This window comes from Ictidomys tridecemlineatus, chromosome 5 (assembly GCF_052094955.1).
Source record: "Ictidomys tridecemlineatus isolate mIctTri1 chromosome 5, mIctTri1.hap1, whole genome shotgun sequence".
NCBI lineage: Eukaryota > Metazoa > Chordata > Mammalia > Rodentia > Sciuridae > Ictidomys > Ictidomys tridecemlineatus.
The window spans coordinates 137,595,408-137,622,583 of record NC_135481.1 but is presented as its reverse complement, the minus strand read 5'-3'; the positions used below and the strand labels follow the sequence as shown (position 1 = coordinate 137,622,583).

The 27,176-nt window shown below is 46.7% G+C and overlaps 1 protein-coding gene across 5 annotated transcripts in view; it reads right to left on the bottom strand.

The window, feature by feature from the left end:
* Ntrk3 (neurotrophic receptor tyrosine kinase 3) overlaps positions 1-27,176 on the bottom strand; it is a 424,455-nt gene that overhangs the window by 232,477 nt on the left and 164,802 nt on the right. The gene's annotated exons all lie outside the window — the stretch shown is intronic.

Sequence of the window (27,176 nt, the reverse complement as noted above, 5' to 3'; positions counted from 1 at the left end):
TTGCTGAGAGCATCCTGCATGGATGCCCACACCAGGTTAGAACATGTTGATGATAAAGAGAAGCAGCCAGAGGAGCCAAAGTGGCAGTCCAAACCTGCCATACCCTGGGCCTGTTGGAAAGGGCAGGCCACGACGGACTCTTCCACCCCTGCAGGGCAAGGGCTCACGAAGCCAGTCCTTCTCGCTTCCTGCTTCTTCACCTGGTGCCTGGCAGGGTGGTGAAGCCCAGCCAGAGGAGACGTCAGAGAGGCTGGTCTGTTTCCAGAATTTCAAGGCCCCTTTCTGAATGCCTTTCTTAGAGCAGGCTTCAAGGGAGTCAGGTTGAGTTGAGAAGGCTGAAATCTTGGGAGACCTCAGAAGGGGACTGGAAGTTTAGGTGCTGCCTCATCTCATGGTGTGATTACCATTTCTTTTCTGAGGCTCATCAAATGAGGGTGCTAATCATACAGTTGTCTATTCATATCCACAGGGATTTGGGGGTTTGGTTCCAGGACACACTGCAGATACCCAAATCTGAGGTGCTCACATTCTTTATATAAACTGATTTGGTATCTTCAGAAAACCTGCACACGTCTTCCTCTACACTTTAAATCATCTCCAGATGATTCCTGGGAAAGCTGGGAATGGATCCACCATTTGACCCAGCTATTGCCCTTCTTGGACTATTCCCTGAGGACCTTAAAAGAGCACACTATACGGATACGGCCACATCAATGATTATAGCAGCACAATTCACAATAGCTAGACTGTGGAACCAACCTAGATGCCCTTCAATAGATGAGTGGATAAAAAAATTGTGGCAGCTATACACAATGGAGTATTATGCAGCACTAAGAAACGACAAAATCATAGAATTTGCAGGGAAATGGATGGCATTAGAGCAGATTATGCTAAGTGAAGCTAGCCAAGCCCTAAAAAACAAATGTCAAATGTCTTCTTTGATATAAAGAGAGCCACTAAGAATAGAACAGGAAGGAAGAGCATGAGGAAAAGACTAACAGTAAACTAAGACGAATGGGGGGAGAGAAAGGGAGAGAGAAGGGAAAACATGGAAATGGTAGGAGACCTTCAGTGATACACAAAATTATAAGAGGTTATGAGGGGCAAGGGGGTGGGGGGAAAAAAAGGGGAGAGAATTGAACAACAGCAGAGGAGGTAGAGAGGGAAGATGGGAGGGGAGGGGAGGGGAGGGGGGATAGTAGGGGATAGGAAAGGTAGCAGAATACAACAGTCACTAATATGCCATTATGTAAAAATGTGAGTATGTAACAGAAGTGAGTCTGTATTATGTATTTGGGGAGTTCAAAACCCAATTGAGTCGAATGTATGAAAGATGATATGTCTTGAGCTCTGTAATGTTTTGAACAATCAATAAAAAATAAAATAAAAAATAAATTTAAAGAAAATAAATAAATAAATCATCTCCAGATGATAATAATTAATACATTAGGTATAGTATACAATAACATAGTATTTTTACAATACCAAACACAATGCAAGCAGTGGTTAAACTATGTTCAGTAAATAATGACAAGTCTGTATATGTACAGACTTTTTTTTTTTGTATTATTTTTGATCTGTGATTGGTTGAATCCACTGATGTAGAACTTGTAGATACTGACCGTAATATACATCTCCTACACAGGAGTATGGTAAGGATGAATGTGTTTGCACAGCAAGTACACCATAAATTGAAACAGTTTCTGGAACTGATTTATAGTTACCTGCTCTTATTCCATTTTTAGCAGAACATGTCTTCCCAATGCAAAGACTACATTTCCCAGCACTCCTTGCAGCTAAGGTATGGCATGTGACTTTATTTGGGGCCAATGGGATACAAAAAGAAGTATTAGGTCACAACTTGTGGGAAGTCTCCTTTAAATGGATGAAGTAGGCCTATGTCTGTTGTCTTTCCATCTTGGACCTGAAATGCTGATGTGAAGACCGGAGCCCTAGCCATCAACTGAACACATGAGGTAACAGAAGAAAGATAGTGAAGCCCAAAGATAGAAAGACTCATATATCATAGAGCCCAAATAAACTGAACTGCTAATCTCCAAACTTATTTATCACAAAAGAGAGGTAAACACACATTTTTAAAGTCATTTTTTTGAGATTTTTCTCAACAATATCATTGTTATGATTACTATCATTGCTCGTATTATTATTTTATTAGAGGGGAAAAGACTTTCCTTGGGCTACTGAAGGGTAAACCCTTGGTGTCTCTCTCCCGGTGCCCACTCTACCATCCTTACATGTCAAAAGTCCAAAAGGCTCCCATTCTCCTCCAATTCCAGAATTCCAGGCATTTATAAATTCTCATTTCCTTGTTTTGACCACAGAAAGGTTAAATACTTTCTAAATGAAAGCAGGGAACCTTCCCACTTCCCATCCCTTTCACATATACACTTTCAGTGCTTTGGGAAGGAAAGGTTAGACTAGGGTTCAATTCTAGGCCCCATTCTTTGGGCAAATTACTAACTCAGCTCCTCTCTAAACCTGGAATACAACTTCCTCATTCATTCCCTGTGAAGATTGATTCAAGTGAAGTGTTAAGAATGTCTGGTACTGGGTCAGGCACCTGTAACGTGGGGAGGCTGAGGCAGGAGGATCGAAAGTTCAAGACCAACCTGGGCGGCTTAAGGAGACTCTGTTTCAAATAAACTAAAAAGGGTTGGTGAAGTTGCTCATTGATAGAGCACCCCTGAATTGAATTCCAGTACTTAAAAAAAAAAAAAAAAACTATGTCTGATTGAGTATTGCACAGGTGTACATAGTTGGTGCTCCATATATGCTGGCAGCGCTGATAATGACGATAATAATGAGGGTGAAGATGCAGGCTGCCTGTTGATCCTCTTTCCTTGCTTCCCTCCCACCCACTCATACATATACCACGGTCTGACAGCTTTCAGAGGCTCTCTGAACTACCCTGTCCCGCAAGTCCCTGACTTGTACAGATTTCCAAATGTCTAAAAAGGGTTTCTCCAGCTAATGGATTTTCAGTGTTCCGAGGCCCAGCCCAGATGCCATTTCTCTCAGGAGGCCTTTGGGGCAGCCCATTCCCGATGTGTCCCTCGGCTGCGCTCTCAAGAGTCCTGGCTCGGAGCTGTTGAGTTCTTAGCGCCCTGGCTGGTCCTCACCTCATGACCCACCCACCTGCTCCTGGAGACTATTAGCTTTTCCACATGGCAAATGTGTCCCTCCTCTCTGCACAGGACAGTGAGCGCAGGCAGCCCCCAGTCATCCGCAGTTCACTGCTGTTTTCTCCTGTGGTTCCAGTGCCTGGCGTGGCATCCACCCCGTGTGGAGGTCAGCGTTCATGCTGACAGGGTAGATGGCTGAGGAACTGCCCCCTACAGCGTCCTGTTGTGAAAGTCCAAATAACTTGGAGCCCAGAAGAAATAGACACAGGAAAGGGAAAGAGGAAGGATCTCACTTGCTCTGTCTTTTTTTTTTTTAAAGAGAGAGTGAGAGAGGAGAGAGAGAGAGAGAATTTTTAATATTTATTTTTTAGTTCTTGGCGGACACAACATCTTTGTCGGTATGTGGTGCTGAGGATCGAACCCGGGCCGCATGCATGCCAGGCAAGCGCGCTACCGCTTGAGCCACATCCCCAGCCCCTCACTTGCTCTGTTTTGACCGAAGGGTGTCCCTCACCCCAAAAGACACATGTCCACATGGAGCCTATGAAGATGACCTTAGGTGGAAATGGAGTCTTTGAGGATATAATTAAGATAAGGACAGGGAAGAGATCAACTGGATTAGATTGAGTCCTAAATCCAGAGTCAAATTTCCTTATAAGAGACAGAAAAGTAGGTCACGCCATGCAGAGATAGATTTATGCTGACATAGCCAAGGAACCCCTGAGGCCCCCAGAAGCTGGACTAGACCAGGGAGAACTTGACCTGGAGCCTCCGAGGGAGTGCCACTTGGGGATACCTTATTTTGAAATTCTGGTTGTTATGAGAGGACACATTTGTGGAGTTTTCAGCCATCCAGTTTGTGATGATTTGTTATAGCAACCCCAAAACAAGAATGGAGGTAAGTTTTTCAAATTGCCAGGAAAGGTGTAGGCACTAGTTCATTTTCCACTCCTATAGCCTGCTGAGGTAGGTTCTGTTACTGTCCCATTTTACAGGTGAGAACATTAAGTCTCATGGAGGTTGAGTAGTTTGCCGCATGAAGCACCTGCAGGACCGACCGCCACGCAGGTCTGTCCAGCTTCTGTGCTCTTAGCTCCTATGCTGCCACTCTTCTCAATCCACTGCAGTGGGGACTCAATGTCCAGATCAAGAAAGGCTGGAGAAGACAGAATCTAGGATTCTTAAAGTAGAGCTTAAACCTAGTTAGAGGTCTCTGCTCCTGAGGCCCATGTCCCATTCCTGATTCTGTGAAAATTCTTGGTCCCCTCACCTGACACACACACAAAGGACTACAGTGAACACCACCACACAGTTTCCTGAGAGCTGAAGGAGAGGAATCACAAATAGGAATACTTTTAGACAGGGTAGAGACCTCATCTTGCTTTTCTTCATCCAAAGCTTTGCACAGCATCAAGCACACACCTTATGCTTGAAAATAGGTTTTTGTATTGAATCCAGGAGTTTTGAAAACTGACTAAAAACTACCCCCACTACATGTCAGCAGTGGCCTTGAATTCTGCAAGCACTGACTCAAGCTCCATCTGATTGCATTTCCTCTGCCATTATAGAGAGAAGCTAGCAATCATCCTGGCTTCTCACTGCTGATAAAGAGCTAACCCTACACTAAAGCCTAGTTCCTCCAGTTTTGTCCCTTATCCTTTGTCCACTGGATCAGTGTCCTGTCCACCAGTGTGACTCTATCACCAGGAGAAAAAAAAATCATAATAAATCTGCAGTAATCATAGCTTTGGGCTCTCTAGCAGAAAACTTTCTGTTCAGTTCACTTTCCAGTTCAGAGGACTTTAAAATTAAAGTCAAAAGTAAGCAAGGTGGAACACTGGGAAGCCCATATGGTCCCTGTCCCTAAATCAGGTGGCTTGAGGCTCTGCCTGGTGACCAGATGGTGGCTAAGGGCTGCCCATTCTCTGGGACATCCTCCCCCTTGTCTGAGTGGAGGGAGGTATGTCCCAGACGGCCAGGATTGGGCAGATACCCCAGAATGTCACTGCAGCAGGACCTACACCCCCACCAGATACCATCTGGACGTCTGTCCCCTTGATTTTTATTCCCATGAATCCTCTGGGGACAAGTCCAGCTACAGACTTGATGAGCCAAATTCCTATTGGAAAAGTTCTCCTTGGAACTATTCCCCATAATTTTATGGAAACCTCTCTTGTCTACAAACAGGTCAGGAATTTTAATTCAATGGGAGATCTGCACCCCTCGTTCTCTATTGAACTCCATGTGAAACTCTCAGATTCGGGAGCTTTAGGATGTGGTGCATTTTTCCCCTGGACCCCTTCATGCCTGATCCTCTTTATGCCTCATGATTCACATCATAATTTTTGTCAAACAAAGAGAGAAAGACCCTGATTTAGAGAGGGAAGTTGACTTTGCCAAAATATTGTACAGTCAGGGCTAAGCCCTGGGAAGCACATCTGGGCCTTATGACATTTTAGATAATGCCATAGCAACTAAATCAAGGGTAAAAGGCAGAATTCCTGATATGAAAGCAACAACTACCTGGGTTTTTTTCCTCCCCTGTGGAGAGAAAACTGCAGCTTGGCTTTTTGGCAGAAACTATTCTAATGTCAAAATCCTTGAAGGCCAAGACCATGCTGTTCCGAGGCTCCATAGCCTCTATCCCAACCTAGAACCAGCCCAGAATGATGCAAGATATTTTAACTGGCACTTATGGGACACTGATGGGCACCATCAAAGTTCCTCCTCACTGACTGTGGGCATCAGTGATGCCCTTTTGTCTGGGAAGGGCAAGCGGGATGTACAGACAGGATCACTATTTAGGACAAAAGGCACCCCTAACAATTGCAAACACCCTTCCTACTCAATCCTTTCAAAAATTGACTGAAGGTGCATAGAGAGATGGACACATAGTCCTGCTCCCCATTCCGTATGTCTTTGGAAAATTCTGCAGCCAACTAGCACAGTCAGGAACACTTGTCCAGCAAAACTACAAAGGCTTCCCAGTATTTTCCTAGATGGACAAGGAAGAGAAAGACAGAAACCAGGGATGGGAGAAGAAGTGCGGTGTAAGTGGCTGCCTGCCCCAAGATCACCCCAGCTAGCCATAACCCTATCTGGCTACCTATAGGCACAGCCTTGGCCAATTCCATTTTTAACCACAACAGAAGCACAGTCATCAGAGGTGAGGACAATGTCACGCTGGAATGGATTTTTCTCTCTGTGGTTACGATATGAAACTTCACCCTCCCAACATATACCCCCACTGTTGTTCGGGAGACTGCTTAACCGGCCTCTGCTGGATATAAGGACACGGCCCTCCTTTCTGAATGCTCACCCATAGGATGATCCTCACTCAGAAGGTAAGCTGGAAGGGACTGATGCTCATTCTCCTTTCCAATGAGCCTATTTGCTCCTGGGGACTCCACTCAGCCTTCCACATCCCTGAGTCAGCTTAAAACACACCCCACCACACTCCTTCTCCATTTCCCACCCGGTTCCCAGCCCCATTCACAGAATCATCTGAATGTCCTCCTTACTCCCTCCTCCCAGTACGCAGCATGGCGTCTGAAAATTTGCAGGCCGCCTACGTATTTCAGGCCTTTGCTTGGATCGACTCCATCGAACGTGTAGCACTGGAGGGTTCAGTCCCGTTCAACACAGCCCCTTGGAGTCGCACGGACTCCTACACATCATTTTCATTTCACTTCCTCCATATTATTCTACTATCTGTGAAGCCTATATGTTTATCTATAAAGCCTCCCATTGAGCATAGCTCCCTGCAATAATTATCTATGGTTTCCATGTATTTATCTCTGGTATCTATTTAGATAGAGTATCTACCATCCCTCCCAGATCTATTTTCATGTCTCTCTCTGTCTATAGTATTTATCTCTATTTTAACATGACTGCCTTTCCTTTTTTTTTTTTTTTTTTTTTTTTAACCCTCAAACTGGGACAGTTCCCCGGGGGGATGGGTTTTGCCTGCAGTTAAGAGCACGATGTGATTCTACACGTGCTCAGCAGCTCAATTCGTGATGGGTCAGAATAGCAGTGCTTGTTCAGCAGAAAGGCAGGGACTTGGGAAAGCCGAGAGGGCAGAGAGCATGCGGAGGGGGCTGGAGGCTCTCCAGAGACTCACTGGGTGAGTCCATGCAGGAGAAGGACAGCAGGAAAGAAAAGGGCAAGGCTGGGGTAATCTGGAGGCACCTTCTGGATTCAAATCCCATCTCAATCTCTTATTTAAATTCTCAGTCTTACTTTTCTCTTCCATAAAATGAGAATCCTGAAAGTCCCTAATTCAGAGTATAGGGGTCAAGATGAAGTGAAAAGTCCTTGACCTTGGGCTTCACAGAGAACAAGTACCCACCAATGAAAAGGCCCATGCTTATCACTATTGTTATCATCCCACTGTAGGAACCTGTACAGTCATTTTTACAGAGTCGCCATCTTGCAGGATGAGACAGTCTTAGTTTAAACACTTATGATATATGTATTCCAAGCTTAGAAATACAGTAACTAATGGATAAATGCTTAACCGATGAAGATGTCAACCTGGATTCTCCTTTCCAGTGATGATGAGAGAACAATATTGATGTTTTGTATTGAAAGGAATTCTGCAAGTACCTGGACTGAGCAGATTCAAGGTCAGCCATGTAGACAAGATATTTAGCTAAGACTTAAAAAGTGGAGATACAGGGATTAAGAGGGATAGAGAGGACCTGGAACAGCAACTGGTGGGGGAAATGTCAAGAGGAGTTGATTCCTATCCCAAATCAGTGGGGGTTCCTCTGGGGGTCTACAAGCTGATCCTGCAGTGGAACCACTAAGCATGGATCCAGGGCTGTCCTGCTCAGCAGCTCAGGAGTTAGAAAAGCAGGGACTGGGGCTGTCAAAGAAGTGCAAGTGGGTGGGGAATCTAGGGCTCTCAGGAGATGCCCCTGAATGGCTACAATGGGGTTGGTCTGAATGGTGAGGCAAATGGAGCCAAGAGCACCAGGGGTCACAGGGCTGACAGACTAGAGGTCAAGGTAGGTGCAAACAGAAGGTGCAACAAGAAGAAGGAAGGGAGAGAGGTAGAAGAGTCTGGATCACCGAGAAGTCCCAAGCCACAGGACAAGCCCAGGAGGAGCTATTGGATGACTAGAATGGAAGTGAAGGTCACTGGTGTAGAAGAGGTCAGGGACTGAGGCAGATGAGGAATGTCCAGGGTCATCAGCATGATCTCAGCTGTCAAAACTTCAGTCCTGCTTTCAAGTTCTGCAGCAAGAGTGTGAGGCTCTAGGCAGTCCTTGCATTATTAAGAACTCCACCATAATGCCCTCTGCATAAATGCCACTTGCTTTCTCAGTCCAAGATGGCATCACAGTGTGAGAAGTTGTCTGGAAGGAGGCTGGTTTGAGCTCACATGAGGTAGAGCACCCCAAATCCCTGTGATTCTTACTCCAAACCCAAAAGTTTGGAGTAAGAATCACAGGGATTTGTTTCCCCAGAGGGGCAAAAAATTAAAAGGTGGTAAGCAAGTGTACCAGACCGCTGGCATGCCAACCTCTAGGATTTCAATGACGATGCAGTGGTGTCAGAGGAATGAGGTAGGGGTGGAGGCCGAGTGTAGGCAGAACTAGCCTGGCACCTCCAGAAGAAGCATGCGCCTTGGAGCACAATGTCAGTGGAGAAGTGGCAAAGAGCAGGACACTGCCCCTCAGGATCCAGCGATGGCCAGGTCCATGCTAACAGGGCTAGAGACAGATGGGGCCACGACATGGAGGAAGTTGGCACAAAATAGGCAGGATTTTGCTTCCAAACTGCCAGATGCCAGCTACAGCTTTCCATCTGCCTCTCCTCATCCTCCCCTTTAGTGTGTCCCTGTTTACATGGTACACATCCGAATACATTTGCTGACCTCACAGAGGGGGGCTGGCTTAGTGAAAAGGCCAGAATCCTCAGCACTCAAACAGCTCAGAAATGCAAGGTGCCTTTCCTTGGCACTTATCACACCCAGGAAGTCAGCATTCACAGGCCACTGTTGGGATTCTAGAGAGATCGCAGAAAAATCTGGGATGCCATAGCAAGTGCTATATTTGCTACTGCAGAACATGTCACAGCCTTAGCTGCCACCAACCCAGCTTGTAGCTTTTTCTGCCTGCTCTCTGCTTCCTTCCTCTCTCCATCCTTTACCGCTACCCTGTGATGCAAGGCCATCAGTAGGAAAAATGAGACCACACTGGTGAATTCAATAGAAAACTAGCCTCTGTGGGGCACTGCAGCAGCTGTGGATGCTGTGTCTGGCCATTGAGTTACATGCAGGGTGAGAGACGCAGAGAACCATGACGAGGAATGGAAAGACAGAACACTGGTGTTGCTCTCCTCAGTTAGAGCAGCCCATGTCTAGAGGAGCCTTTGAATTCAGATGGCAAAAAAAATCAGCCTTAATTCTTTCTTCCTGTGATTCTCTGCTCCTTCCATCCTAACTCCCATTCCTATGCCCACTGCCCATTCCTCCCCTTCACCCCCGTACCTCCCCCAGTCCCAAGAAACACACGCCCAGCCACTTGCCCACACAAATGTTCAGTTGAGGTCTTCGGCAAGAGCCCAAGCCGGGGCTACAGCAAAATGCCTCCTCTGGTCCTGAACTAGAAGTCAATGAATGATGGCTGTTACGGTTTGGAGGTGAGGTGTCCCCCAAAAGCTCACGTGTGAGTCAGTACAAGAAGGTTTGGAAGAGAAATGATCAGATTATAACCTTAACATAATCTGTGCATTGATCCCTGATGGGATTAACTGAGTGGTAACTGAAGGCAGGTGGGGTGTGGCTAGAGGAAGTGGATAATTGGGGTCATGGCTCTGGGGTATATATTTTGGATGTGGAGAGTGGAGTCTCTCTCTTTGCTTTCTGATCACCATGTGAGCCACTTCCCACCACCATACTCTCCCACGATGCTCTGCCTCACCTTGAGCCCTGAGGAATGGAGTTGGCCTTCTTTGGACTAAGACCCCTCTGAAACCGTGAACCCCCAATAAACTTTTCCTCCTCTAAAATTGCTCTGGTCAGATCCTTTTAGTCACAACAGAAAAAATTTAAAAAATAAAAAAGTAGACTAAAACAGTAGTCTTTGCAACCAAGGGTAAGGACCGCTAACCAGCACACGTGAAGAAAAACCGTAACTAAAAGCTGAGAGAGAAAAGGAGCACAAGAGGACGAGGAACACGGGAAGGAAGAAAAATAGATAAATAAAGGTTATTAGGGAATAAATTAAAGATACAGAGAGAGACGTCAGCCTGGGCCTGGCAGGGTTTTTTCTCTTGCTGCAGTAATGATCTGATTAGCGTTCAGTCCAACTGCATTCTTCAGGCCCTAAGTCATCCTCATGGAGTCTCAACTGCCTCTGGAAGAAGATGGATGGCAGTCTTGCAAGAGGTGGCTCCGATTAAGTCGCAGGGCAATGAGCTGGGGATTGCACACGCCTCTGTGCACCTGAGGCCCTGGACTCTCACCTGATCCTAGCAGAGATGGCCAGCGGGTGGTGCTTTCCTCCTGACTGATTCTGCAGGGAGCAGCCTGCCTGGGAGGCCTCTCTCTACCTTGCTTCCCCGCTGCCTGAGCACATGATGCTGGTGGAATCGAGGGAGCCACAGTGCCCACTGCCTAGAAGATCCCAACCTGTCCTTTTCTGCCTGAATTTCTTTCCCAGTGTGTCCATCTAAGCTGTGCAAGGCCACAACGATGGGGAGGTGCTATGGCTGGGCACCACACTGCCCGATCTTATGAGCATATTCTCAATCTAAAAAGCCCCCTATGTGGCAAAGTGTCATTACTCTCAAATTATAGATAGAAAAGCTGAAACTGGGTGTTGTGGTTTGGATATGAGGGATCCCCCAAAACTCCTGTGTTAATGCAGGAATAGTCAGAGGTAAAATGATCAGAGGGATAACTTGAATGTTAACTGTTGGCAGGTGGGGGACAGGGGAGGAGTTGGGTCACTGGGGCGTGCCCTGGAAGGGTGCATCTTTCCTGCAGCCCTTTTTCCTTGCTCTCTCTCAGCTTCCTGGATGCACTAAGTGGAGCAGCACTCTCCCGCCATGCGCTTCCACCATCATGTTCTGCCTCACCTCAGTCCCGGAACAATGAAGTCAGCCAACCGTGGACTGAATCTTTGAAACCTTAAACACAAAATAAAATTTTCCTCCTCTAAGTCCAGTATTTTGAATCACAACAAACAAAAATTGATTAACACACCCAGAGAGACTCCAAGTCACATAGCTAGAAAGGGCTGATGCTCCCAAGAAAGCAGATTGGCTAGCTACGCCAGAACACTGGGATTGTGCTAGAGGCAGGGATTAGCTGGCCCACTTATGAGTCTTGCCTTTGTCTTTTCTCTTCTAAAAGGCTGCCTTCTCCTATCTCTGCCAAAGCTTTTGGGTCCTGCTTCTTGTGCCTTGGGCCTCCGGAGCCCCTGCTCTGACAAAGTAGCTCCGTCCACAAAGAATCCTAGAAAATTCTTCCTGCAGACCCCAGATCACACCAACGATCCTCATACTCTCCGCAGGGCTCTTAGAAGTTCCCAAAGGAAGCAATCCAGAGCAGCCCAGCTCAGGTCTGCTTTTGATTTTCTCTGGATCCGTTACAATGCGGGACACTGAAAGGCAGGAACAATTTACTGGTGAGGTGGGTGGGGAATCCATTCTCCCAAGCCTTGCACCAGGCTGAAATTGGCATTTTACTTACTTTCTGTTGTTGATTTTCGTTTTCTGATTTTAGTTACCCTTAGACAAGGCAGCCAAAAGCTCCAGGTCACGTAGAAATAAACATTTTATTCTTATTGTTACGCAATTAATGCATGATTTGACGAGACACAATTTGTTTGGAAAATTTGAGGAAGTGGTAGTGAGAGGGCAGAAGTGCTCTTAAAAGCTAAGAGACTTGTTGGCCTGGCTCTTGGGGAGGGATGAAGAGACTGCCAGGATGGAAGGAGGAGGAGTGAGAGTGGGGAGTCCTCACAGGAAGTGAGCAGGAAGCCATAAAAGGGCAAATTCAGACCCGTGCATGTTCTGTTTCCTGGTCACTTCAAAACAGCTGCCAGTCAAAATGGCTCATGTTTAGAGGACAAGAAATTAAAAAAAAAAAAAAAAAAAAAAAAAACCTTCATTAAACACTACCATTGGTTTATTGAATCCTCACAACAACTGGTTTCCATTTAACAGATGAGTAAACTGAGGCTCAAGGAGCTTCAGTTCACAGAGATCTGGCAGATCCCAGAGCCATCTTTGGTATAAAGACACCAATAGTTCTCAAAACTCTGGTTCCCAGCCAGGTGTGGTAGCACACGCCTATAAGTTCAAAGCCAGCCTCAGCAAAAAGCGAGGGTGCTAAGCAACTCAGTGAGACCTTGTCTCTAAATAAAATATGAGTTCAATCCCAGGTACCCCATCCCCCCACCTCCCCCCAAAAAACAACTGTAGTTCCCCGACCAACACTGTCAGCATCAACTTGTTGAAAAGATAAATTCTCAGGCTCCATCCTCCCCTACCCCTACTAAATCAGAAACTCTGGGGTTGGAGCTCTGCAATCTGTACTTTAACAAGCCCTCCTGTCCTGATGTGGATAATTTTCAAGGACACTCAGCTGACAGACAAGTGAACCCAACCTAAAACTGTGATTCTCGGAGTGTGATCCCCCAGAGCACAGCATCAGCATCACCTGACAACTAGTTAGAAACACAAGTCTCCGACCCCACCCCAGATCTGCAGGATCCCACTTAGGAGGTGGGGCCCAGCAGCAGGTATTGTAATGAGCCCTCTGGGTGATTCAGAGGCACACTAAATTTGGACAGTCATTCACGGTTTTACTTTCCGCTGTCTGTTGGACCGGGAGGGGAGGGTAGAATCAGCAAAGAAACACTGAGCACTTTCTAGTGGATCATTAACAGACACCCTTGGCCTGCTCAAGTGCAAAATGATAGGATTCTGTCACCAATTAACAAGCGACAGAAATTAAAATTTTCAATTTGTTATCTTTGTATGAAGGACAAGTGAGAAGAGGTGGGAGAGAGAAAAATCTGAAGATATAAAAACCTAGGGCAGGGTCCAGAGTGCTCCAAAGGGGAAACAGAGAGGCCCAGCGTGATGGTAAGAGGGCGGCACTCACGAGAAAAGATGAGGAGGGTGGGAAGCAGAAGCCTTCAGTGTTTTTCTTTTTTTTCCTTTCTGATGATTCTTATTCCAAAGGTAACATGGATTAACTAGTGGAAGGCATATAGGCTCAAGTAAATTCACCAAAGGACAACTATTAGAAGAAACGCCATGTCTCTTGTGGATATGAAGCTGGAACCAGCCTCTGATGAGCACTGACTGTGTGTCAAACGCAGCAGAGCATGCTTTACATGCACCCTTGGACCTGGTTCTCATAATAACCCCACCTGCCCATTTTACAGAATATGAAACAGAGGCTCAGAGAGACTCAGTATCTCTTGGTTTGGTTCTAGGACATCCTAAGCTTGGGATTCTGCAGACCTGGAGTAGGGTCCAAGACTTGTGTTTGAGAATCCATGAATGCTCAAATCCCTTTTACAAAATGGCGTAGTATTTACATATAACCTACAGAATCCTCCCCTATACTTCAAGTCATTTCTAGATCACTTGTAATATCTAGTACAGTGTAAATGTTCTATGAATTGTACTGTATTGATTAGGAAATAATGACATAGGGAAAAGTCTATATATGTTCAGTACAGATACGATTAAAAAAAAAAAATATATATATATATATAATATATATATTCTCCAGCCACACTTGGTTGAATCCATGGATATGGAGGACCAGCTGTATTTCATTCAAAACCTCAAAACTGGGAGCAGAAGTAATATCCACTCTGGTATTGCTGCCAGAAAGAGCCAAGTGACCTCCACCTCCGGTCCCACTCCATCCATTAGGATGTTTGTGATGAGAGAAGTGTTTGGCCCTGTCCAATATGGTAGCCACTTGCCACATGTGGTTACTGAGTCCTCGAAATGTGGATAGTGCTACAGAGAAGCTGGTTTTCACGTTTTACTTGATGTTAATTAATTTAAGTATCCACACAGGGCTGGTGGCCATTGCCCTGGGGAGTGCAGCCCAAGACCTCTGGTGAGTCTCTATCTCTGGTCTCAGGCTGATCTTTGCTCTCTGAAGGACCAAAGCTCTGAGAGCAGAGCAGACAGCATTCCATCCCAGGCCCTAGTCACAGAACAGGGCATCAGCCTGACCCAGCATCTGCTTTTCAGTAAATAACATCAATGGTCATGCATGATCTGGCTTTCCTGGAGCTTGGTCAAAGAAAATCTCTCTTTTCCTGGGGCCTCCAAATTCGACTATCAACTAGAGAAATTTGTCTTTAACTTTTTTTTTTTTTCAAATCAGTGCATTATAATTATCCAAAATAGTGGGATTCATTGTTACATATTTGTACATGCACACATTAATTTGGTCAGTTTCATTCCCCCTCCCCTCCTCCTCATCCCCTTTTTCTATTCTAATGGTCTCTCTTTTATTGAGAAATTCATCTTGACATAAAAGTTCCCCAGGATCAGAGTTGGTGGAGCCACTCACAAAGCAAATCTTCAACAGTGGTATGACCTTAAGCAAGGTCTGGAGTTCTCACAGCCTCCCACTGTTTTCCCACCTATAAAATGGGAATAAAATACTTACTTTCAATAGTATTGGAATTAAATGAGCTGATGTATGGTGTAGGGTACCCCCTACATCTCCTGACACCTTTTCTCCCTTCACCCCATATCCCACTCTGATCTGAATCCCTCCCACCTCTCAGTGAGTTCTCCTAACTATAGGCATTTTTTTTCCCTACACAGGGGAACACACTACCACTGAGCTACAACCCCCATCTCTTTTTCATTTTTCTGTTTTGAGACAGCATCTCACTAGGTGGCTAAGGCTGGCCTTGAACATGCTATCCTCCTGCCTCAGCCTCTAGAGCCCCTGGAATTACAGACTTGTGCCATCACACCCAGCCGAACTATTCATAGTGTAGAAAGCACCTCACATCTCTGGCTTGAGCAATATCTCCCCAAACCGATGCTAGAACTAATGTTTGGAATCCCCAAGCAGACTGGACAATCACCTGCAGCCAAGCACCTCCTGCAGCATGCACCACTCAGTGACCAGCGCACTGGAGCTTGTGTGTGTGTGTGTGTGTGTGTGTGTGTGTGTTCCTGGGATTTGAACCTAGGGGAGCTCTACCACTGAGGTACATCAGATCCTAGCCCTTTCTATTTTTTACTTTAAGACAGAGTCTTACCAAGTTTCTAAGGCTGGTCTCGAACTAGTAATCCTCCTTCCCTGGCCTCCCAAGCTGCTGAGATTATAGGTGTGAGCCACGGTGCCCAGCTCATGGGCTCCTTTGTGTTTGGGCTGCACTGAGGCCACCCTAGAGCCCTCACTGCCATCCACCGGAGCAACAACTCTATTCTCATAATGCTGGCCCCTGTCCAGCCGACTCCACAGCTAAGACGTCTAAAATCAAATTAATTTTGCCTTCACCAGGATGATTGTCAATAAAAAGTTATTATTCAGTCAGTAGATGTTTTAATTACCCAAATGTCAAGTCCTGTCACTTCCATTAGCAGCACAATGGCCCTGATAGAAAGTGCCCTGAAAAAACTCCAGGAGAATTCTGGGCCCTGTTCTGTCCCTAAAGAGGACCCCACCAGAGCCACCTCACAACCACCATTCCACATTCCCTTCTTTTAAGTCCCCCAAAGGGGATGCTTTCCTGAAAAGCATCCTGTGAACCCCAACATTTCCTCTATACATCCGGAATTTCTCTTGCTGATTTGAAAATGGTAGATATTGGTTGCAGACTGTGAAAGTACCATCTTGGGGGGTGAGATTTGCATGAGAATCCCAATTTGGCTACTTCTTGACCAAATTATTCAGTCTCAATTTCCTTATCTACAAAATAATGATGGTCATACTTATATAAGGTAATATATGTGAAGCAATTAGGTCAGAGGTCATCACACACTCAGCTTCCAAAGTATGACAAGTTCTAGTTTTGCTGGTGGTGGTGTGATGGTTGTTATTTAGGAACATCATGGAGTCGAGTCAGTGGGATTTCCTCCAACCAGGTCTCTCCTAACTCCACACGCTAACTTCATTCCTCTACCACACCATGCAAGGCTTCTTTTACTTCATCCATCTGTGGCTTCATTCGTTCAATTAATATTTATCTGTTGAATACCTGACACATGCCAAAAACTGCCCTCATGCTGGGGGTGCCTGAAGAAAATAGACAGGGTCCTTGTCCTTGTGAAACTTACAGGAGGGGACCTGGATATTTATCAGATAAGCATACACCCACCCAAATAAACATTTAAAATTGTGACAAGCCAGGCATGGTGGTGCACACCTGTAATCTCAGCTCCTTGAGAGACTGAGGCAAGAGGATGGCAATTTTGAAACCAGCCTTGGCAAACTAGTGAGACCCTGCCTCAAAATAAGAAGAGCTGAGGATGTTGCTCAGTGGTAAAGCATCCTGAGCTCAGCCTCCAGTGCCAAGACCAAAAAATAATAAATAAGACAAAATTGTGACAAATGCAATGTAGAAAGGGCAGGAGTAGAATGACAGACTCAGGGAGGACCTAACAATCCAGTAAAGTTAGGGAATCACAGGTTTTAACACTTTTGAGGATAAAATTGTGTTTCTCTAAGTGGACTTTAAGTCGCTGGAGGGAAGGCACAGAACCAGTCCCAAGATCTAGCAGTTTCCAGCTAAGATTGGATGTTTACTAAAAGATAATTGAAGTGAATTAATGAAGGAATGGGTGGCTGGATACATATAATTTTTCTACTAGAGCTCAAGATACTAAACCTGCCCTGGCTTCCAGCCCCCACCTCCTACACCTGCTTCTGTTCACCAGGGTTTTGTTCTTATTCTCTCTGCTTCTCAGCATCATCTTGGCTCCACCCCAACATTACATCTGGAACCAGGAACTGCATGCCGTGGGAATGCCTCCTGGGTTGCCATTTCTTTCCCTAAAACCCTTGCAGAGCCAATGTTTTCCCCTCTACCCTCCAGCCCTACCTCCCCCACCCCTACCCTCCTTGGAAACCACCCCCACTCCAACCAAGGAGAGTTTAAAAATGGAAAGCTGAGTGTAAATCGTCACCTTGAGAAGCCAGGTGCCTTGGAGAGGTGAGTACCTTCTCTTGGGAAGGTCCTTCATGCCTGAGTCATTTTTTTCTGGCTGCATTAGACTGCAACACCTCAGGCCAAGAAGGAGGACCTGTCTCCTAGAATGCTAAACACAGTAGGGGCGCTCAACAAATCGTAAATAACAATGGGGATGAGGCAGTTACTGAAGAGACTGAGAAACATGCTCTACAAACTTCCTCCTGTGTTGGGACCTGCCTGGGAGCTGGGAGGCAGCTTCATTTTCAGCCTGGGTCTTGAGGTAGCCTAGAACTAAAGCCCTAGCTGGGCTGTCACACAGGTCAAGACTTTATCCTGTTGATCAAAACCAGGTGGGTCTCCTTCTCAGACATGCAGAACTTGGAAACTTGGGCACCAAAAACCACACAGCACAGACTACAGGAGACAGATCAGCGTGAGCTACACAGACATCACTTCTAGGGGAATCTCAGATGGTTCCCTAATGGGGTCCCATGGGACTCCTGGGCTGCAGGGGACCAAACAGTAGTTCCTAGTGGTTTGGAAAAGGCAACAAGAAGAGCAGTCTCCGAGCCCAGGGCTACACCTCCAAAAACAAACAGGTTCAGGGGTAAAACGGGAGCTCAGATCTGCAAGGTTCTTGACCATGTCATGACCTTGAACAGGTGGGCCTATCAACACCTCTGACCCTTGGCTTTGTCCTTTTCCCATGGGGCTGCTCTGGGACTGTTGCCAGCATTGACCCTCCACTGTAGGTTCTGGGGCTAGAGGGTAGCAGCACAGCAAGACCCCGCACTCAGGAACACAGCAGGTAAATATCTTATCTGGCAGGTCATGATGAGTGTCACAATGACAAATAAAGCAGGGTTGGGGAAAGCGAGGTCAGAGAAGGTCTCTGTCACCGGGATCAGCATGGAGCAGATCTTCAATGTACACGGGAGCCTTTTCCCAGCCCCACCTGCCAGCAGCCACAGGTACTGAAGAAGGAGTGGACCACCAGGATGGCTCCTGCTCCCCAAAGCTTAGGAGACAAATGGGTACAGAGAGAAACTGGGGAGAAATGGCAAGGAGCTCATGTCCCCAACAAACCCTGTCTCTGGGCCACTGGCAGTCACATTCTCAGATCAAGGTCTAGAAAGAGAGCTGGCTAACGTAGGTGTAGGGCCAACTGATAGGGGTGATTAAAAGCAAGAAAATTACAGTACAAGGCCCTCAAAGAACTTCATTGTGTTTCATTACAGAAGAAATGTGCACTTAGTGGACTGGCCCTTTCACCCACCAAGTCCCATTTATATGAATTGACAAAAGTCTATAAGAAAATTTGAGTGAAGGACACTCAGCAATGAATTATCAATAATGAAAAATTGGAAACAACTTCAATTTCAAACAATTAATTTGCATCACATTTCTAACTTGAAAATAGATGAATGGATTAAAAATGTGGCATATATATACACAATGGAATAAAACAGTCAGCAATGAAAGAGAATAAAATCATGGCATTTGCAGGTAAATGGATGGTGTTGGAGGAGATAATGCTAAGTTAACCAATCCCAAAAAACCAAATGACAAATGTTTTGATATAAGGAGGCTGATTCATAGCAGGGTAGGGAGAGGGAGCATGGGAAGAATAGATGAACTCTAGATAGAACAGAAGGGTGGGAGGGGAAGGGAGGGGACATGGGGTTATAAATTATGATGGAATGTGAGGATCATTATTATCCAAAGTACAGGTATAAAGACACAAACTGGTGTGAATATACTTTGTATACAACTGGAGATACGAAAAATTGTCATTCTGTGTAGTAAGAATTGTAATGCATTCTGCTTTCAGATATAAATAATTTAAAAAGAAAATGGCAAAAGAAAAGCACAAAGAAGAAAATAAAAATCCCCCCACATTCTCCATTCCTAGAAATAACCATAATTAAATGGCTAGCAAATATCTTGCCAATCATTTTCCTATGTACCTATATAAATTTCTTGTTGTCAATATAAAACAGAGATCACATTGAACACACTGAATTACAGTCTCACTTTTTCTATGAAGCAAAAAATACTGTTAATATTTCTCATGCCACTAAATATTGGCAGGTCTTAATGTTTTCATGGTGTTTCATTACTTGAATGAACCATGATTTATATAACAGATTCCTTATTGTTGGGCATTTAAGTCATTTCCAATTTTCCATCATTACAAATAGGGCTTCAAAACACGACCTTGCACATGAACTTTTGTGACCATCTCTGATTATTTCCTTAAGGTAAAAGAGATGCCAAAATGTGGAATTGCTGAGTCAAAAAGAATATCCCGTTTTTAAAGTTTTTGAAAAAGACTGTCAGACAGCCCTCCAGAAAAGTTGTACTAATTTACTCCCCTAGAGCAGAGGAATAAGAGCCTCCATTTCTCTACATTTAAACCATTGCATATTTTTATTTTTGCCAATTTAATAAGGGAAACAGAATCTTGTAACTGATTTAATTAGTGTTTCTTTGATCCCTACTTAAGCAGAACAAATTTCCGTATGTTTATTAGCCATTTTACTCTTTTTTTTTTTTAATAATTCTGGGACTTGCTTGTTCCTGTCTTTTGTTTATCTTCTTCATGCTTGAATTTTTTTTTGAGCATTTATTAGATTCCCAAAGGCAATTTACAAGGAAAAACTACTCCAAAAGCCACATGGACCTTGAGGACCAAGCATCACTTACAGAAAGTCCCAACAGGGTTGACTAAACCCCATAATAACTTGGCTCTTCTAACCTCACAGCCAAAGGACCCCAGACCGGTGAAGGGAGGAGCTGAGACCCAGAGCCAGCAAGACACAAACCAGTTCCTGGCCTAGTTTTCATCCGCAGGAAACAGCAGTAGGTTGGGAAAATACAACGGAGCCGGGAGACTCAATATGGCAGAAATCTGGCATCTCTGTTGGAAAAAGAAGCAAGTGGGCACACACAGGTGCAGCTGGCTCTGTTGGTCTAGCCAGTTGAGTCCAAAAGAAATTGCCTCTCATGAATGACAGTGTTGGTGCTGGGGAGCTTAAGTCCCAGAGAGTCGCTGTGCATAGTGTTCCCTGCCCTAGCACTAAACCAGAGAGGCTGGGATGAATTAACCAAGAAGGGGCTTTTGAAGCGGAGCTCTGCAGAGTTCACTTTTAGCGCTGAATGGCAAAGGGCAGCTGCTTGGGATGGAATGAAAACTACTTTCCAAAAGATTGTTGAAATCTCCCTCCTACACAAGCATGCCTGGCCTGGCTGAGGTTCAGGCCTGCACATAAGAACCCCAGAAATGAGACAGAATACCTACGGCCTGGATGCCATGGCTGGTTGGCGCTCAGGCCCCCCAGAGAACAGAAGGGTAGGATGGGGTGGGGTGGGAACAGGTGTCCCAAACCTGCTAGACAACCGGGAAGCAGTCCAACAGAGCACCCCTGTCCCCATCAGGGTCTTGGAACAATGCAAACAGCGGCCAATGCTTTGTCCAGGCCACATTCCTCAATCCAGCCCACCGATTGTGTTTCCCAACCAGTGCCCAGACACACTAGCCTGACTAGGTTAATTCCATCTCTTCCAGCCACCCTCAACAGCCTGCAGCATGCTCAGCCCCTTTCTGGAAGCCTGGAGGCTGGATGTAGACATTCCATCCTCATCTCCAACATGCCAAGTCCCTCTGAATCATACCGGATGCAGGGATGCAGGCCTAGGTGATAGCTCTGTTGGAAAGAAACACCTGGGGCAGGTATTTCACATGCCCGCCCAGTCCTCCTTATTCTAGGGCTCCAGCAAAGCTCCATCCACCACCCTACTCTGCTTTCTACCTATCTGATGAGGTTGAGGCTATTCAATCAGAACCTACTCAGGTACCCTCAGCTTTGCTATGGTCCTCGATGTCACCAGAGCCCTGCTTTGAGGAGGAGACACTGCTTTTCCTTTCCAGGGCTGACTTTTTGCATGCCTTGCTCCATATAGGCTCTGCCTCGTTCCAACAATCTCCATGCCTAGACTTTCAATGACTGTGCTAAAGGCTCTGCCCAAAGAGGAGATGATAATTTGATAATTTTTTCTCCTTGGCTTTTTAGTGAACAGATTACGTGCATATAATTAAGAGCATCAAGAGCTCTGATCTTAAGTGCACAGCTCAAGAAATATTTTATACATGTGCAGTACATACCTGTGTCACCACTTGGGTAATAGGTCAGCACCTATCCAGTGCCCAGGAAAGTCTCCTTACTTCCCCACCCAATCATCACCATTATAACCACTATTTGACATCCATCAACACTGATTATTTCTGCTCATTTCTGAACTGGAATCACATCACATGATCTCCTTGGTGTCTGGCTTCTTTCTGTCAACATTATATCCATGAACCACTTACTAGTTTTGCTGTTGGAACCAAAGGCTGAAGAATTTAGTGAGTCCTACTTTAGAACACTGCTTGTGCTTCCAAGAGACCTACAGACGGGGAAGGAGGGGAAATGGAGGTGGGGGTCTTAGTGGGGTGCAGTGTGTCTACCTCCTAATTCATCTGATGAAGCTCTTCATCTGCTTACACGGGGGGCTTCCATTAAACTTTCTCTTGCTCAAAGTGTTCTAAGTCAAAATCACAGTAACACCATTCTAGAAGCTGTTCAGGGACTCTCCAAGCATGCTGCGTTTCTCTGCTTCTTGGTCAAAAGTTGAGAAGAAAGGATAATAACAGCTAGGCCAGTTCACTTTGGGATGTCTGGAAGACGCCAGGTGGGGAAAGTTGATCCTCCTTCCATCATCCTGATTCCCATGATGGGAACAGAAACCTCTCCAGCTCTGCCTTCCCCTCACAGCAAGACTGATATCTAGGAGATCCCAAACCAAAGCTGCCAACCCACTGGCCCACTGCCATGGCCTGCCCCAGCCACCAGGGGGTGGTATTCTAACCGCCATGTTTGAAGAACGAGACGTTCGTGTTGCCTGGAAGGTTAAGACAAGATAGGTCCAGATGGCATGGTTCATGGCCTAAAAGGAGTGGACAGAATATTCCACATGTCAATGGGGCCTATCCCTACAGGTTGGAGACCTTTGTGGGAGTTAGATGCTAGCCTGCTTTCCCCCTTTGGAAGGCACTGGGGAACTCTGTGAGGATAATTCAATGAAGAGCAAAAGGACTTCAGGCTCAAGAAGTAAAAGAAACAAACCTAGGACTTTTGGTACAGTCCTTGGCTCTAAGCCCTATCAATTGGGGAGGGGACCCTGGGGAAGGGAGGCAGGCAAGGCTCCCTGACCACTCCACAGCCCCCGATTCTGTCCCAGACCCTGGCAGAGACAGACACACATTTGGACAAACACTCTTCCCCCTAATTTCGAAGCCCCTGTGGACTGCAAGGGAAATTTAATCCATATGTCCCTGATTCATTTATACTTAACTCATCAGCATGTTGTTTTGTGAGTGCTGTTTCGTGTCCAAGTGTCTTTTTCAATGCTCTTTAAAACCCCAAGTTTTTTCTTCGAAACAGGAAATCAACTGTGCCAAGAGAAAAGGAGCCCTCAGAGGTTCATACTGGGTTCAAAGCTCCTGCTTCCCAAGAGACCCCAACCAACTGCAAGAGGACCCATGCTCCCTCACTGCCCTGCACCCCCGCGGGGGAGACAAGTCCTAACAGCAGCCAACGCCGACTGTAGAAGCCTGTAGGAAGAGCAGGGTCGGGCTGCCTCAGAGCAAAATTATTCTCCTATTCACAGCCAGGGCCCTGCTCCTCAGAGACCGCGGAGGCCTACAGGCTGCAGGAGGGAGAGAAACCAGGCCAGGAGTTCCATTCTGCTTTAGTAGAAGCTGCTTCTTTACTCAAACAGAATTACTGCAAGTAGGTTTCTCTGGAAATGACCCCGGGGCCCCTGGTCTGAGCTCACCTGTGGGCTGTGGCAAGGGCCCTGGAGTGGGAACTTGGAAGGTCCACGCCACATGGGATGGAGACCCTGTTCCAGACTCGCCTTTCCTCTCCCCCACTGCCCTTGCCTTATTGACTTTTCTCTGCAGCTCCACATCCACAAAGTTGTCCCTCCACCCTCTGGCCCTGTGAAACTGAAGGTTATTAAGGTCACAGAGAATGAGTGGGTCCCTGTCTTTAATCCAGCTTTACTTGCAGACAACTCTACCGTCACAACACGGCTGAGCAGGACATCCTGGGGACCTGTGGACAGCCACGTCCTCTCCTTGACATCAGGAATACAGAATCCTAGTGTATCTGTGCTTCCCTGTGAGTGCCCATGCAGTTCACACGCGCTGCACAGTTCCGATAACCTGTATTTCAGGCACTGACAGTCTCTGATGGCTTCCCTAGAGGACGAGTGGAGAGTTCAGCAGGGATTCGTATGCTAACCAATACACAGGGTGGAAAACAAGACAGCCAGTGTCAAGTCAGACGGACACAACCTCAGTGAGGCACAACGGCTACGGCTAAGACAAGCCCTGATCCACTCCTCTCCCCACACGGAGAACAGGCTTGAAGTCCAGCACCATGGCCATGAACTTAGAAGGATGAGGGATGGGCTTTCAGAGGCAGGAACCCCATGCCCTCTGGCCAGGGAAGCACATTGCAGTGTGTCAGAGCACACAATCACCCAGTAAGTACTGCCCTCCTCCCTCCCCCACCCCACTTCAGGCTTGGCTGGGTGACTTGCATTGAAATTCAAGAGACGCGACATAGAAAGCTCCAAGCCAAGGCATTAAGAGACACACATACTTCTGCATGTCCTCTCGAACCCGTGCTATCTGCCACAAGAAAAATATACCCCTTTTAGAGACTGGGATTGTGGCTCAGTGGTAGAGTGCTTGAGGTACTGGGTTCGATCCTTAGCACCACATAAAATGTAAAATAAAGATATTGTGTCCACCTAAAACTAAAAAAATAAATATTAAAAAAAAAAAGAAAAAATATACCCCTTCAACTGGGACCTCAGATTGAGGAACATGGAACAAAACAGGACCTAACACACAGAGCTGGAGCCAACTCGGCCGAGCCCAGTTGGAATTGGCCAGATCCAGCCAACCCATAGGCCTGGGAACAAGAACTAAATGCTTGTTGGAAGTAATCAAGTTGGGAAAAGGTTTTGTTACCAAGCACCATGCAGCGATAGCTGACAAAGAGAGGTGATTCTCATGTCAATAAGCCGACTTAAGGCCATCGTCACACCCCAATTAATCTCTGCCTTCCTACAGACCAGCCAGGTTGTGTGCTCAATAGATGGTTATGGAATGAAGCTTGTAAGTTATGTGAGACATCGGCAAAGAGAATGACGGCACACAATGTCACAGAGATGGTGACAAGAGCAGAATAAGCCAAGGGGCATCCAGGTACTTCAGTTTGAGGGGAATAGCCAACTGCAACAAAGAACAGAGTGCAGGAGTGGGACAAGGCCGGCTGGGAAGGCCTCATGGATGAGATTGATCTCTGACTCCTGAGTCCTGAAAGATAAGCAAGATGCTCCATGCGGGAGACCTCCGCCAATAAGCCACACTATTCTGAATCTTCAAAGCCACTGTCCAGTTTTACCACTGCAGATCTCACACTTGACGGCTCCATCATTTTTTCATGTGTTCAAAGGGCTTTTACTGAGCACCTACGATATGCCAGACCATGCCATCCAATTCACATAGTCACTAGCTACATGCAACTGTGGAGCACTTGAAATGCGGCACGTCTAAACTCAGATGTGCCGTGATTGTAAAATCACGCTGGATTTCAAAGACAATATGAGGAAATGGGGATTTAAAATATCTCATTGATTTTTAAGATCGACAACATGTCGAAGTGATAATATTTTGGATACACTGAGTTACATAAACAATTTAATTAAAATCCACCTCACCTGTTTCTTTTAATATTTAAAAAATATGGCTACTAGAAAATGCGAAAGCTTACGTGGGGCTGTCATTCCATCCCTGCTCGACAGCAAGGTGCTGGACTCTGGGGTCTAAATTGGGCTGCACGCTAGAATGTCCTGGGGATCTTTTAAACCATCTAGAGCCCGGGCTGTACCGCAGATGAAGGAAACAGGACCCTCTAGGGGCAGGGGCAGTGTTTTTTGGAGCACACCCCTACCCCAGGTGCAGAGGCGGGGAAAGGCTCAGCCCCTCTGCAGTCTGGCAGGGAGGCAGACAGGGAGAGGTGCCCACTCAGAAGGCAACTAAGGTCATCAGGAAGGTGGCACTGGGTCCCCAGGGGCAGACAGCAATCCTCCTCCTCTCTGCCACTCCTGGGTCTTCAGAGGGAGGTCAGAGGACAGGATCGTCTTCCTCTTTCTTGCCTGGGTCGTTGGGGGCTGATGACCCCAGTCTCTGTTCTCCTCTTATTGACCCTTGCCCAGCTCTGGGCCTAGTGCACCACTGCGAGAGCAGCTCCTCCAGGCGGGGCCCGAGCAGGAGTGGTGGCCTCCTCCCAGGCTCTGCCTTCCCGACTCGGAAACCTGACGTGGGTTCCTTAACCTCTCCTACCTGGCGGACCCCCCACACAAACACGCACCCTCTTTATGAGGTCACAGAGGGGTTCCTAGCAATGGAACACACACACACACACACTCACACACACTCATCTGAATATTAACCGGCTGTGACAAGGGGGTAATGAAACAAGAGCAGCTCACAGCAAGCTCCCCAGAGGCCAAGTGGGCACCCAGGGAGTCAGAAAATGGTCTCTGTGTGTGTGAAGCGCCAGTGGGTGCTGCAGAGTAAACCAGGTTCCCAAGTGAAAACAGGGCACAGGGCTCCACAGGGGACTGCAGCCAGGGGCTCCCCTCGCACAGCCCTGAGGGGCCAGGTCTGACCCTCCGTGCATTTTGCCCCCACTGGGTCCCTCCTGCTGCAGGCACCAGCCAAGAAATCAGTCTCTGCTGTCACTTGGCCTGTGGATCCTGGTTCTTCTGGCTCCTGGCCACGGAAAGTTGTCCTGGGAAGTGGGGTCAGGCGTAGGAGCCCAGGAGCCGAGGTGATACTGGGGCTTTCCTCCAGGGGGCCAAGGGGTGGGAGTGACCACTGAGGGATGCTCTGTCCACCAACCATGGGCGCTTCTCAGAGAGGCCTCATCAGCACCAGCTCCCGGGGAGGCGGGGACACAGAGCCGTGGGGGACATTCGCCACTGTGACCGTGCTGGTGGTCTGACAGGCGTGGACCATGCCGGACCCTCCAATCACAGGCTTTCGGTATTTCCAGGTGATTGTGTAAACCAGGACTTCATAGAGCTGTTCAAAAAATATCTGTGCTGAGCTATGAGACTGGGAGAAGTCATGGAACCTTCTGGGCCTTGGTTTCCTCAACAGAAAACAAAACCGGGTAAAAGAAAACGACCCCCAGCGGCTTGAGAGGCTGAGGCAGGAGGATCGCAAGTTCAAAGCCAGCCTCAGCAAAAAAGCAAGGCACTAAGCAACTCAGTGAGACCCTGTCTCTAAATCAAATACAAAATGGGGCTGGGGATGTGGCTCAGTGGTCAAGTGTCCCTGAGTTCAATCCCTGGTACAAAAAAAAAAAAAAAAGCACATACACGAAGGGGTTGTGGTCAGTGAACCAGCAAAATGCTGAGCCCAATGGCCAACTTGTAAATATGAGCCCCTGCGTGTCATATGGTAACAGCAGCAGTTATAGTAACAACATGAAGAAATCACTTCAGAGACGTGGGTTGTTTTTCCTCTGTGCCCTTGCAGGCGGCCCTGGGCCCCAGAGTCAGAAGCACAGTCACAGTCAGATTGCAAACCAGGCAGAGCGGTGCACACCTGTAATCCCCGGGACTCGGGAGGCTAAGCAGGAGGATCGTGAGTTGGAAGCCAGCCTCAACAACTTAGCAAGACCCTCTCTCAGAGTAGAATTTTAAAAGGGCTGGGGATAAGCTCAGAGGTAGAGTGTCCCTGGGTTCAATCCTTAAC